This window comes from Euprymna scolopes, chromosome 45 (assembly GCF_053919585.1).
Source record: "Euprymna scolopes isolate OS-2025 chromosome 45, ASM5391958v1, whole genome shotgun sequence".
Classification (NCBI taxonomy): domain Eukaryota; kingdom Metazoa; phylum Mollusca; class Cephalopoda; order Sepiida; family Sepiolidae; genus Euprymna; species Euprymna scolopes.
The window spans coordinates 37,022,407-37,034,899 of record NC_136526.1 but is presented as its reverse complement, the minus strand read 5'-3'; the positions used below and the strand labels follow the sequence as shown (position 1 = coordinate 37,034,899).

At 34.0% G+C, this 12,493-nt stretch overlaps 1 protein-coding gene and 1 pseudogene across 1 annotated transcript in view; one reads left to right on the top strand and one right to left on the bottom strand.

Moving 5' to 3' along the window:
- LOC145269171 (uncharacterized) overlaps positions 1-12,493 on the bottom strand; it is a 113,924-nt gene that overhangs the window by 49,407 nt on the left and 52,024 nt on the right. The gene's annotated exons all lie outside the window — the stretch shown is intronic.
- LOC145270019 (5S ribosomal RNA) lies at positions 4,177-4,293 on the top strand (annotated as a pseudogene).

Below are 12,493 nucleotides of genomic sequence, written 5' to 3'. Positions count from 1 at the left end.
ATCTTGTTTTGAAAATTTGGCTTTTGTAAGGATTGCCAGATTGACCTTTTTTGAGGCCAAATTTGACCTTTTTTTACGCTCTTGCATGGATCATGGTTCCACGCAAGAGTGTAAAAAAGAAGCAGGTGTGTGATCCCCTGCACTTGTCACACAAATGGGCTGAGAACCGAGGTCGTACATAGTACAGACCCCTTCCGGAAGAAACTCTGCATCGAAATCGTCAGCAGTAGACCCCTAAGCACATCCAGAGGTAACACTCCACTGAGGTTTCTCAAGAGCCTGCTAGACACTGTTCACCCAGTATAGAAACAAACAACACACAAAGGCAACAGTCACCTGTTAGCCAAATACCCTATGGGGTAACAGACTCAGATAACCATACAACCACCAGCTCTGGGTGTGTTATCAGACCCCCCCCCCAAAAAAAAAAGATTTAGAGATGAAACAATTACTGATTGACTTTTTTTTTTAATCTTTGATTTTGTCTCATCGGTTTGTAACTATTTTCCTTTTTCTATCTTTTTATCGAATTATTCAAAGAAGGGGGATGTGATAGTATGAACAGTTACCTCCCCTTAGCGAACTCTCTAGGGAACAGAGTTTTAAATATAGAACCACTTCCGTTTAGGCGGGTTTTTCAGAAGAATAAAAAATGGAGCTCATATCATGACTCCTTTAACTGCATCTCATGCGTTGTCGTCCTTCCTTCCATAAAAATGATCTCATTTCAGTCGCAGCCCTTCATGTCCAAGTGGCGATGTGCTTTGTTTGGAGTGAACGTGATGAAAAAAATAAAATTACTAAAATTTTCAATAAATTAATTAAATTGCAACAATTTTCCATAAATAAATTAAATTGCAACATTTTCAATAAAAATGAATAAATAAAACTGCAATAATTTTAAATGAATAGAATTGTAATAATTTTCAATAAATAAATAAATAAAATTTCTAAAATTAACAATATGCAAATCGAATTGTAAAAATTTGTATAACTAAATCAAATTTGAAAATTTCTCAATAAATAAAGTAAACGGCAAAATTTTTTCAATGATATTAAACATATTGTACGCTGACATCTATGTCTAGCACAAATACTGGGAGCCTTTAACTAAGATTGGATTGATGAATATTTTGGTTTTGATTCCAGATGATGGCACAGAAGACATTTTTGTTGTGATCAAGAGCTGGCTTCTGATCAGACAAGCCAGGAAGGAAGAGTATTTCAAACTCTCCAGCCACGAGAATTCGCTTCTGCTTCTTGTTTATTGCTAGAACCTTAGAACTTTCTACTTGTTTTTTTGACAAATCAAACAGTCCAACCTTTGCCAAATACACCGTTTCATTCTTTTTTTTATTATTAAATCGTGACTTTATATATATATATATATATATATATATAAATATATTGTAATCATTACTTTATATATATATATTGAAATAATTACTTTATATATATATATATTGAAATCATTACTTTATATATATATATATTGAAATCATTACTTTATATATATATATATTGAAATCATTACTTTATATATATATATATATTGAAATCATTACTTTATATATATATATATATTGAAATCATTACTTTATATATATATATATATTGAAATCATTACTTTATATATATATATATATTGAAATCATTACTTTATATATATATATATATTGAAATCATTACTTTTTATATATATATATATATATATATATATATATATATATTGAAATCATTACTTTATATATATCATTCAACCACGGTAGTGGTTGAATATATGCTTAAGTCCGAAATTGAATGAATCGAGACACATTCAAACCCCCACCACTAATTCCGTTCGCAACCAAATTTCAAACAGGTTATATAGTTCGATAGAACACCTCATTAGCTACATTTTGAAAAAAAAAATTTCGAAAATTGGTTCAGTAGAAAAAAAGTTACAACAAAATATGTGGGTTCACAAACAGGAGAGTAAGTACATAAGTGACTAACGCTTTTTTTTTTATTTTGCATAACTAAATATTTTTTACTGCGATTTTGCCAATATGACATGTTAGCGTAACGGTTAGAGTACCGGGGGTTGGTGGAAAGATTTTAGGTTCAATCCCATGTATCATTTTTTTTAATTAAAAAACCCGAACTTTTTTTTAATAGCTAATTTTTTTTAACTCTCCTTATGATTTAATAGCAAAAAATGGTGAATTTATCGATTAAAAATATTAGTGAATTCTATGATATACATATTCTTTGAATGAACTCAAATTTTTCGTTATCACATTTGATGAAAAATGTAGTCCCATTTTGGCAATGCGTCTGACCCAATGATGCTTTTGAACCCGCGACCAGCACTGCGATGTCATCAGCAGCAGCCTGGGCATAAATATTCCTATTTTTAAACTCCTTTAAAAGAGGATTCAGCATACAGTTCCATAGTAAAGGTGATAAAATCTCACTTTGGGGGTTTCAATTAACTACTTCCCTTTCAACAGTTGCCCTCAGTAGTTCTACTCGAACTGTTCTGTGCCTCACCATATACTCAATCCATCGGATGAGTACTGGTGGCACATTGAGTTCTCGTAGCGACTTGAACATACTACTGAAGGCTATGTTGTCAAAAGCTCCAACGATATCTAAAAAGACACCGAGTGCCATCTTCTTTTTTGTTAGTTTACGCTCTATACAGATCACGAATTCATGAACCGCAGTCTCGGTAGAGACCCTGGCTCGGAACTACTGTGATTGAATGATAAATATTGCATAAATGTGTGTTTGAGAGCTAATTTTTTTTGACAATCATTAATAAATATTATAAATTTATATATTAATACAATAGCAATGCCTGGAAAAATCATGGATTATATGGAAAAATGCGCGCATGAAAAGTAATATTCTTAAGATTTTATTAAACCTGGAAAAGTAAAGGACAAGAAATTCAACCTGGAAAAGTAAAGAACAAGATATTCTAGTAAAGTAAAAAATAAGAATTTTTTAGACTTAAAATATTGCAGCTAAAAATAAAATTTGAATATTGATAAATATTTTATTTATTATTTGCATATGTTGTTGTTTATTGTTGAGTTAGAAAGAATTAAATGATCCTAATTATGATATAATAAAATTATTGAATTTTATGTAAATTATAAAATTATTAATTCCATCTACTAACTAACTAACTAATGAATTAATTTTATTCAAACAATTTTCACTACATAATATATGCAAATAATAGGGGGGAAATAAGTTCAATCCAGCGACTGACACCCTTTCTATTATTTGCCATTTTCAGTTGAAAGAAATATTGCTATTTTTTAGTTGCCAAATAAATATTTCTTTCAACTTAAAATGGCAAATAATTGAGACTTGCAAATCATATAAACCAGGAGATAAATTTTGTGCACTATGTACAAAAGAAACCCTAAAAATTTTAAAATATGAAGATATAAAAAGTGCAACCAAACTATTAAATTCAAGACACGAGCTTCTGACATGTAATCATAAACGTTGGTTTAAATTTAATAAATATAAACCACCTTAAATCATTAAAAATTACTCATTAGTAAAAATAGATTACAATTTTTTTTTTAATAAATTAAGTTAGACCAATTACCTCCCTTAGACCCGTAAATCAAATAATAAATAAAGTCAATAACACATGACAATTATCTCCCCTTAAAAAAATTGCAAAATAAATATTCTCACAGCCAAATCAACCCCAAATGCACGTCATGACCACTGCCATGTAGACAGGGCTCTGATGAACAGAGAGTGTTCTGCACTGTATAACTGGACCTCCACTGCCTTGTGGGCCAGGTTCTTTTAAGCAAAGGCTAAGGGTGAGGTAACCCTGACAGAAACCTCCAGAGGAGCTTAGGCCCTATAAGCTGCGGCATACATGGCCCAGCGGCGTGTGAAGCATGCTCTGGTGCCCAGCAACCTAAGCCCCAGTCAGGGATCAAATGGCATGGTGGGTGGAGAGAGCTCCCATAAGCCGTGAAGGCAACCTCTCTAGGAGAAGGAAAACCCTGATATAAAACCTGTAGTGACTGCTGCTTCCAATGATGCTGACTTGCTCTTCTTTTTGGTTCAATGTGGCAGTTGTTCAGATTAGCGATCCAATAACCGAGCAGATTAAAAACGGTAATAAAAAATACATATTTTACTCTACAGCAGTATTGATACCGCATAATCACGTTTGACACACCGGTTCCCATCGGATCACTGAAGTTAAGCAACGGTGAGCCTGGCCAGTACCAGATGGGTGACCATTTGGGACTTCAGGTGCTGTATGTTCTCTCTGCTTATCTCAACATTGCTTCCAATTGTCCTGAACTCAAGCAGTGCCGATTTAGGAAAGGTGTGGTTGAGGATTGCGAAACCCTTGCCTTACAATTACACACGCAACTGCCCCTATGGGGAGTGTCCTTTGTCTTTCAAGACTGAACGGAGGCATCAAGTATTGAGCACATTTTCGTGATTTTTACCACTTACTCATTTTATATATATATATATATATATATATATATATATATATATATATATATATATATATGGTCACGAATAGGCTCTTACATGGTTGACTATTTTAAAAAAAACTGATTACATATAATGATAGAAGATGTATCGAGGATCAGGAATGGGTATGTTTGATCTGGCAGAATGGGGTTTCATAAAACTTGTGGGGTCTGCATTCACGGCTGGCCTCCAAAGTATGGAAATAAAAAATAAAAAGTTTACAAATGTTTTTGATATAGATGTACATAAGAATACTTTGACAAGTATGTTTCAACTTAAATAGCGATGGTATAAAATTGTGGGGTCTGTGTTCGCGCCTGTACTCCATGGAAATATGGCACACACTTTAACAACGACTTTTCATATCTATTTGCGTAAGTATACTTTGATAATGATGTTTCAGTTTGAATAAATATGGTATAATAAAATTATTGGGTGTTTGTTCACGCTTGACCGCCATAGAATGTAAATATGTCACAAAGTTTAACAAGGTTTTTAAAAGGGGTGAGGGTCCACAATAACACCTTAACTTTAATCTTAATTCACGTTAGCTTTTATTTATTTTTTGAGTTGAATCATATTGTGTCGAATAAATTCACCTCATAAATTCATGTTCTTATTAAAGTGAAAGCCAAAAAAAGTCGGAACTTTAGACAATTCTCGACACAAATTTTGCATAACTCTGTTTTTTTCCTTCTCCACTTGCACGTGGCACTCTTTCAAAAATAGATAAATAGATAAAAAAAAATAAGAACGTTACTTGTTATCATGTCAAAAGGAAAAAATCCGGCTCACATGATTATGTGTCTTTTTAAAAACATTTACGTGACCTTTTTATTTTTATTTATATATCTATTTAAGATTTTTTTTGTCAGTGTACTAGAAGGAATTCAGTTGATTACAACCCTTTCTGCATGTTCTTTACATTACAATACTACAACCCTGAATCCGACGGCACAATACTACACCGTTCAATACTGTAAAACTGAAATGAAGCTGTTCTGCTTGAAAAAGGCGCCATTTTCTTTTTATTCATATTTATATCGATTTTTTGCTTTAAAAAACTAAAGTAATTACGTGTTTACTTTTTTAATATCCCAATTTTGCTGTTTTGGATTATTTTACTAAAGTAAGTAAAGCTTCATTATTTTTCAAAACTGTTTTTGTTTCTTTGTTTTTTGATATTTCGTCGATATTATTTAGTAATAGTGTTTGGCAGAAAAGCCAACAAACGACTACTCGAAAAAATAAATATACAAGAAATAAATGTTACCATAGTTAATAAAAGTTAAGTTCATTTTCTTTTTGTTTTGAAATATTTTTTAATGCGCTTTACTTTAAATAATTTCAACGAACCTAAATTAAAATGAAATTTGAGGCAATAACTACTTAAATGAATTTTTATATAAACTACACATGCCATAATCGAATATTCATCAAGCACAAAAATAACGGAAAACATTAAAATATGTTTATAAATATTCCTTACATTGACGGAACTCTCTTAAATTGTTAACACAAAATGCTCAGGTGCCCCTCCCCCTTCAAATTGAAAACGGGGCTCTCCATTTCAAAGTCGCTGCCATTTTGATTTTTTTTTTTTGAACCGGTTCGTGAATTAAAAAATTTTCTTTACAAACTACTTAAAAATGAACTTTTCTATCATAAAAGTACCTTTTATTGACTATTTCTTGTATATTTATATTATTATACATATAACATTTTCTCTGTAAGGAAACATCATTTTGTTGGTCACTCTTGACTACGAATGGAAACAAAGTTGATATAAAAAATATATTTTCGCGAAAATTATCTTTACTTTCATCATATTTTGCTTAGGGTAAAATTTTGGAGTATCAAAACCTATCTTTTTACAACCCCTCCTTTTCATAACCTATCATACTTTCATCATTCACAGTCCATTTTCTGTAGGCTGCTTTTGAACCCAGTCAACGATGGGTACTTCCGCTAGTATATATATATATATGCCTTGGTTTGAGCATATTGGGAGGCAAAATAACAAATTCCGCTAGCATTACAAAGCAATGCTCTTTGGGTAAATAAATATTTACAAGTCTAGCTACACTGATAAGCTGTGATACAGTAAAACAATACTGTATGTGGATGATTACATATATATTTTTTTGGGGGGGGGTTGAATAATATCTGTAGTAGCTGTAAAAATGAGAGGATTAGTTTTGAATAGACTGTCACTTTCATCTAGAAAATGAAAATTTGTGATGATTTCTCAGTGTGTATTTGGGACTCTCAAAGATGATCTTAGAAAATTTTAAGGCACCTATGCAGATAAGGTACTGAACCAAAGCCAAAGTTTCAGGAGCATTTTCCAGTAGATATCGTTAACTGCCGGGATGTGCTGAAATGTTAGTTAATGAATTTCTAGCAAGAAAACAAACAAACAAAACGTTTTAATGAAGACAAAGACAAGAAGGCAATTTTTAATGGATAATGTTACTAACCTTGTACCGTACTTTGGGGTAATCGCGTCAAATCCGGGGGTAATTACGCCAATTAAGAAAAAGTGCTCTTTATATGCGTGATTGCCGAAATAGCATTTTTAGCTAGTTGGCCCAATTACCGCAGATTTGGTGCAATTACCCCAAAGTGCAGTAACAAGAAAAGCAATAGAAACCACTCGACCTATGGTTTTTTACAGAATGAATATTTATCTAAATATATATTTTTAATAATGCAATGAAAAAAAAATTACAAAAGCCTTTTTGGTTGAAATAATTTTAATCCTATTTTGTTTTTTCCAAATAGGAATATTGAAAAAGTGGTAAAAACCGAGCAGAAATTGTTTGGGAAATTAAAGTTTTTTGTTTTGTATTTTCTTATAAAATGTTTTTGGTACTCATGTAGAGAATGCACCATGCTGAAATAGTGTTATAATTTAGGAACCTATTCTTAACATAGGGAGGAGAGAGTGTTTTGTAATTATTCTGCATGTTAACGGAACAATAAACAAAAGATGGCATAAGAGTCTGTTGCCTTTATTTAAGGGAGTAACAGATAACATAACTGACAAACACTTATATTTTTGTTATGTTTGCAGGTTGAACCAAATAACGTATAAAACAATACAAATGAAGACTCAACAAACAAAGGTAGATCAATAAGAAGTGTATTAGGAAAAGTATATTTACAGCATATTTACATAATGGTTGTCAGATAAGAGAGTCTTGGCTGGAGACCATATCTACTCTCGCCTCGGCCTTCGGTGGCTTCTGGTTAACACACACTCAGACTAACCGAGTCTTGTTATTTATGTGTAATATTATACACCTATCTAAATGAGTGGGTGCCACCACAACAATTTTAAAGGCAAACAATGAGAAAGAGAAGAGGTAGTGAAAGTGGGAGAAACTGCTGCTCGGTAGGGTAATATTCAGCTATCTGATTTTTGACCTCAAAAAGAACTTTCTGTTCCTTCTTTCTTTTTTGCAGTCTGACATGCCAGTTCCTGCCTCGAATAAAATAACTATTTTCTCTGCTAAATCAATTGCTTCGCCTCTGAGTTTGTCGGCCACAGGCTGACATATCAGCTAACAGGGCTCATTGATTCATCTACTCCCTAAAAAGTCTTGAGGGAATGTCAGGCAGTCAGAACCGGACCTTCAGCCAAGCAACACCTCTTTTCTCGTCTGCTGTCCACTGGACATCCTGCTATAGCATCGACGGCCTCCATTGGAGGCAACTGCAATTAGCTGGGGATGACACAGTACTGACTGACTGACGATGACCTCAAAAAGAACTTTCTGTTCCTTCTTCCTTTTTTGCAGTCTGACCTGCCAGTTCCTGCCTCCAACAAATATTTCAAATTGTTCTTGTTAAAAAGAAATTTGTGGGGGTTTTTGTGCTGTGTTCTTTAAATATATTTTATTAGGAAGGCAAAACAATTACCTTTCCTAAACACTTGATTTTATTATGATTGGAATTTACATCCAAAGGTTCTTTTAAGAATAGACGCTGTCAAAGAGATCTTGTCTGAACTTGTCTCCACATGAATTCTATGAGATAACTCTCTACCAAGTCTCTGTTCCACATTCTTTCTTGTTTCTTTTCTTGGCGTCCTTCCACATTCTCTCTACATGATTCACTGTGTGTGTTTAAGTGTTTGGTGTTCTTAGCCTTTCCTCCAACTCCACTGTACATCCACCAGCAGTCATATATGACAGGTGTTCCCAGCAAGACATATTTTTTATTATCAGAAAGAGACTTTCAGCATTCCTGTTTAGTAAAGTATCAGGAAACCCTGCTTCTCTGCAGAGTCATATCTACCATTATCTACCATACCATGGTAGATAATGGCAGATACCATAATGGTAATGGGATACCATATATCTACCATTGTTTTCTTCTGTTGAACAAGGATTCATACAAATTCACCATATGCCCTACTGAGGGTCCTCAAAAAGTACTCTACACATATATCTTGCATGAAGTTCTTCCAGTCTGTTATAGTATGCTTGGAGTGGATTCACACTTGCATCATATATATATCATGAGTTTAATTTAATTATCTTTGGAATTACCAGTCTAGACTGGGACAAAAATGCTCCTTTGCACAATGCAGTACATGTCTTATATTTTGAATTTTGACACTTCGATGTACAGTTTTTTTGTTTTCAAAGTGCAAGGATGCTCATATATCCCACAACTCTTACTTTTGCCAATTAGAATTTTGCTATGAAGAAAAACTATCACCTTTTCAATGCTTGTAGTCTTTGTCCTAATAATAAATAATAATTTTATGCTTGATAGTTTCCTTAAGTTTTCACCAAATTCAATTTCTTTTCATCTGTTTCATTAATTAAAGGATCCTGCTGTTTTGTTATCTGCCACAAAATAAACATGTTTACATTTCACACAGAAAACGATTTCTTCCTTTTTGTTTTATTTTACTTCAGTCAAAGTTCTCAGAACTCTGTATGAGATACATAGATATTCGAATGTTTTATTTAAGTTATTTATCTTTCAAACACTGAGTTAGTAAAGAAATTGAAAACATAATTTTCCTCTCCTCAATTAACCATTTTCCAACGTTGTAGTATATCTTCAGTTTTGGTCTCTTGGTCTTACTGGATTCCAGGACAAGAATTTATCTAGTCTGATGGAGTATCCAGCTTTGTGCTGTTACTTGAGGTAATATCATTTGGAGAAGGTGCACGATTCCTCGGAAAAGATAATGTAGGTTAGCCATAGTGAGGAGATCTTATTTGGGCAGCGAATACTATGTGATTTTGAATATTTGGTCAGAGTTTACTTCTGTGGAAAAAGTATCCTCATGCCAGGTTGTTCTCACAACCCCCTGTACAGAGAGACCTTAGACACTCGAGGATAGTGTCTAGTAGCCATTCAAGTTCTCTCCGTAGGCATTCAAATTCTCTCCAGTAGACATTCAAGTTCTCTCCAGTAAACATCTAAATTCTCTCCCTTTTTTGTTTTATTTTACTTCAAAGTTCTCAGAAATAAAGGGGCCCACAACCTGGGGCTAACATTGAACTTTATATGAGATACATAGATATTCAAATGTTTCATTTTAGTTCTTTATCTCTCAAACACTGAGTTAGTAAAGAAATTGAGAACATAATTTTCCTCTCCCCAATTAACCATTTTTATACATTGTAGGATATCTTTCGTTTTGGTCTCTTGGTCTTGCTGGATTCTGGTGGAGTATCCAGCTTTGTGCTGTTACAGGGTGACCAAAAAAAACAGAGGACATTCAATTGTTTTTCTCGGCATTTTACAATCAAAGGAGAAACAAAGGCCAAAGACCCTAGTGTTTTGATGTGATGTTTTGAATATGGACTACTTATGACCAAAGTTTCATTTCATTCGAACATAACACAAAGAAATGGGACCTAATTAGAGTTGGACCCGTTTTTCGGGGTGGTCACCTTGTGCTTGAGATAACATCACTTGGAGAGGTGCACCATTCCTCGTAAAAGCTAATGTGGGTTAGCCATAGTGAGGAGATCTTATTTGGGCAGCGAATACTATGTGATTTTGAATATTTGGTCAGGGTTTACTTCTGTGGAAAAAGTACCCTCATGCCAGGTTGTTCTCACAAACCCCTGTACAGAGAGACCTTCGACACTCGAGGATAGTGTCTAGTAGGCATACAAATTCTCTCCCGTAGGCATTCGAGTTCTTTCCAGTAGCCATTCAAGTTCTCTCCCCAGTACGAATAAGCATGTTCATTTTAAAGTTGATTCACTGAAAACATGATTTGTGTATTTCACAGGAAAATTAAACTTGATTTCTGAGCAAATGAAAACTGGCATATTTCGCAAAAAAAAAAAAAAAAATCACTTCAAACCACTTTAAAAGATCAAGGGAGCTAACACCTGATTTTATTATGATTTGGATTTATATCCGAGAGCTCTTTTAAAGGATAGATGTTGTTCCCTTTTTGGCTGCTATCCCTATTTCTTTACAGCTCGGTCTTCCAATGATTACTTCTAAGTATTTCTAAAGATTTTTTATTAGGCCAGTTGCTCCTATCACAACTGGTATAATGTTTATTTCTTTTAGAGACCATGTCGTTTTTAGATCATTCTTTAGGTTGTGTTATTTTGTTATCTTTTCCCCCTGTTCACCTCTATTAAGGCCATAGACGTTTGGGACTGTGACATTGATAATGAGCAGTTCTTTTAGGCTTGTTCCATATTACAGTGTGTCTTTTTACTGTTGATTGTTGACATGTTCAAATTTTACTGTGCCTTTCAGTAAACATCAAAAAAGAACAATTCGTCATAGAAAAGCTGATTGTTAGAGTGAAATAACAACGATATATTTTTGTAGATCAGCTGTGTTGTGACTTTTACTTCACTGTCAGTGTGTGTATATATTTTGTGTGTATATATACTTTGTGCCAGCGACAAAAGTACATGTTAACATTATGTAGACTGCACAAAGGCATTTTGAACAACCGGTCACAGCGATTATGTAGCATTTTCTCCCTTTTCATATTTTACTTTGGTTTTAAGAGATCAAGGGGCTTTATCCTAGAGCTAACAGATGAAACAGTTACAGAGAACAATTTTCTCTGCTAAATCAATTGCTTCCCCTCTGAGTTTGTCGGCCACAGGCTGACATATCAGCTAACAGGGCTCATTGATTCATCTACTCCCTAAAAAGTCTTGAGGGAATGTCAGGCAATCAGAACCGAACCTTAAGCCAAGCAACACCTCTTTTCTCGTCTGCTGTCCACTGGACATCCTGCTATAGCATCGACGGCCTCCACTGGAGGCAACTGCAATTAGCTGGGGATGACACAGTACTGACTGACTGACAATGACCTCAAAAAGAACTTTCTGTTCCTTCTTCCTTTTTTGCAGTCTGACCTGCCAGTTCCTGCCTCCAACAAATATTTCAAATTGTTCTTGTTAAAAAGAAATTTGTGGGGGGTTTTGTGCTGTGTTCTTTAAATATATTTTATTAGGAAGGCAAAACAATTACCTTTCCTAAACACTTGATTTTATTATAATTGGAATGTATATCCAAGGGCTCTTTTAAGAATAGACGCTGTCAAAGAGATCTTGTCTGAACTTGTCTCCACATGAATTCTATGAGATAACTCTCTACCAAGTCTCTGTTCCACATTCTTTCTTGTTTCTTTTCGTGGCGTCCTTCCACATTCTCTCTACATGATTCACTGCCAACAAATTGCTGTGTGTGTTTAAGTGTTTGGTGTTCTTAGCCTTTCCTCCAACTCCACTGTACATCCACCAGCAGTCATATATGACAGGTGTTCCCAGCAAGACATATTTTTTATTATCGGAAAGAGACTTTCAGCATTCCTGTTTAGTAAAGTATCAGGAAACCCTGCTTCTCTGCATACCTACCATTGTTTTCTTCTGTTGAACAAGGATTCATACAAATTCACCATATGCCCTGGGCTTCACTTTGCTGAGGGTCCTCAAAAAGTACTCTACACATATATCTTGCATGA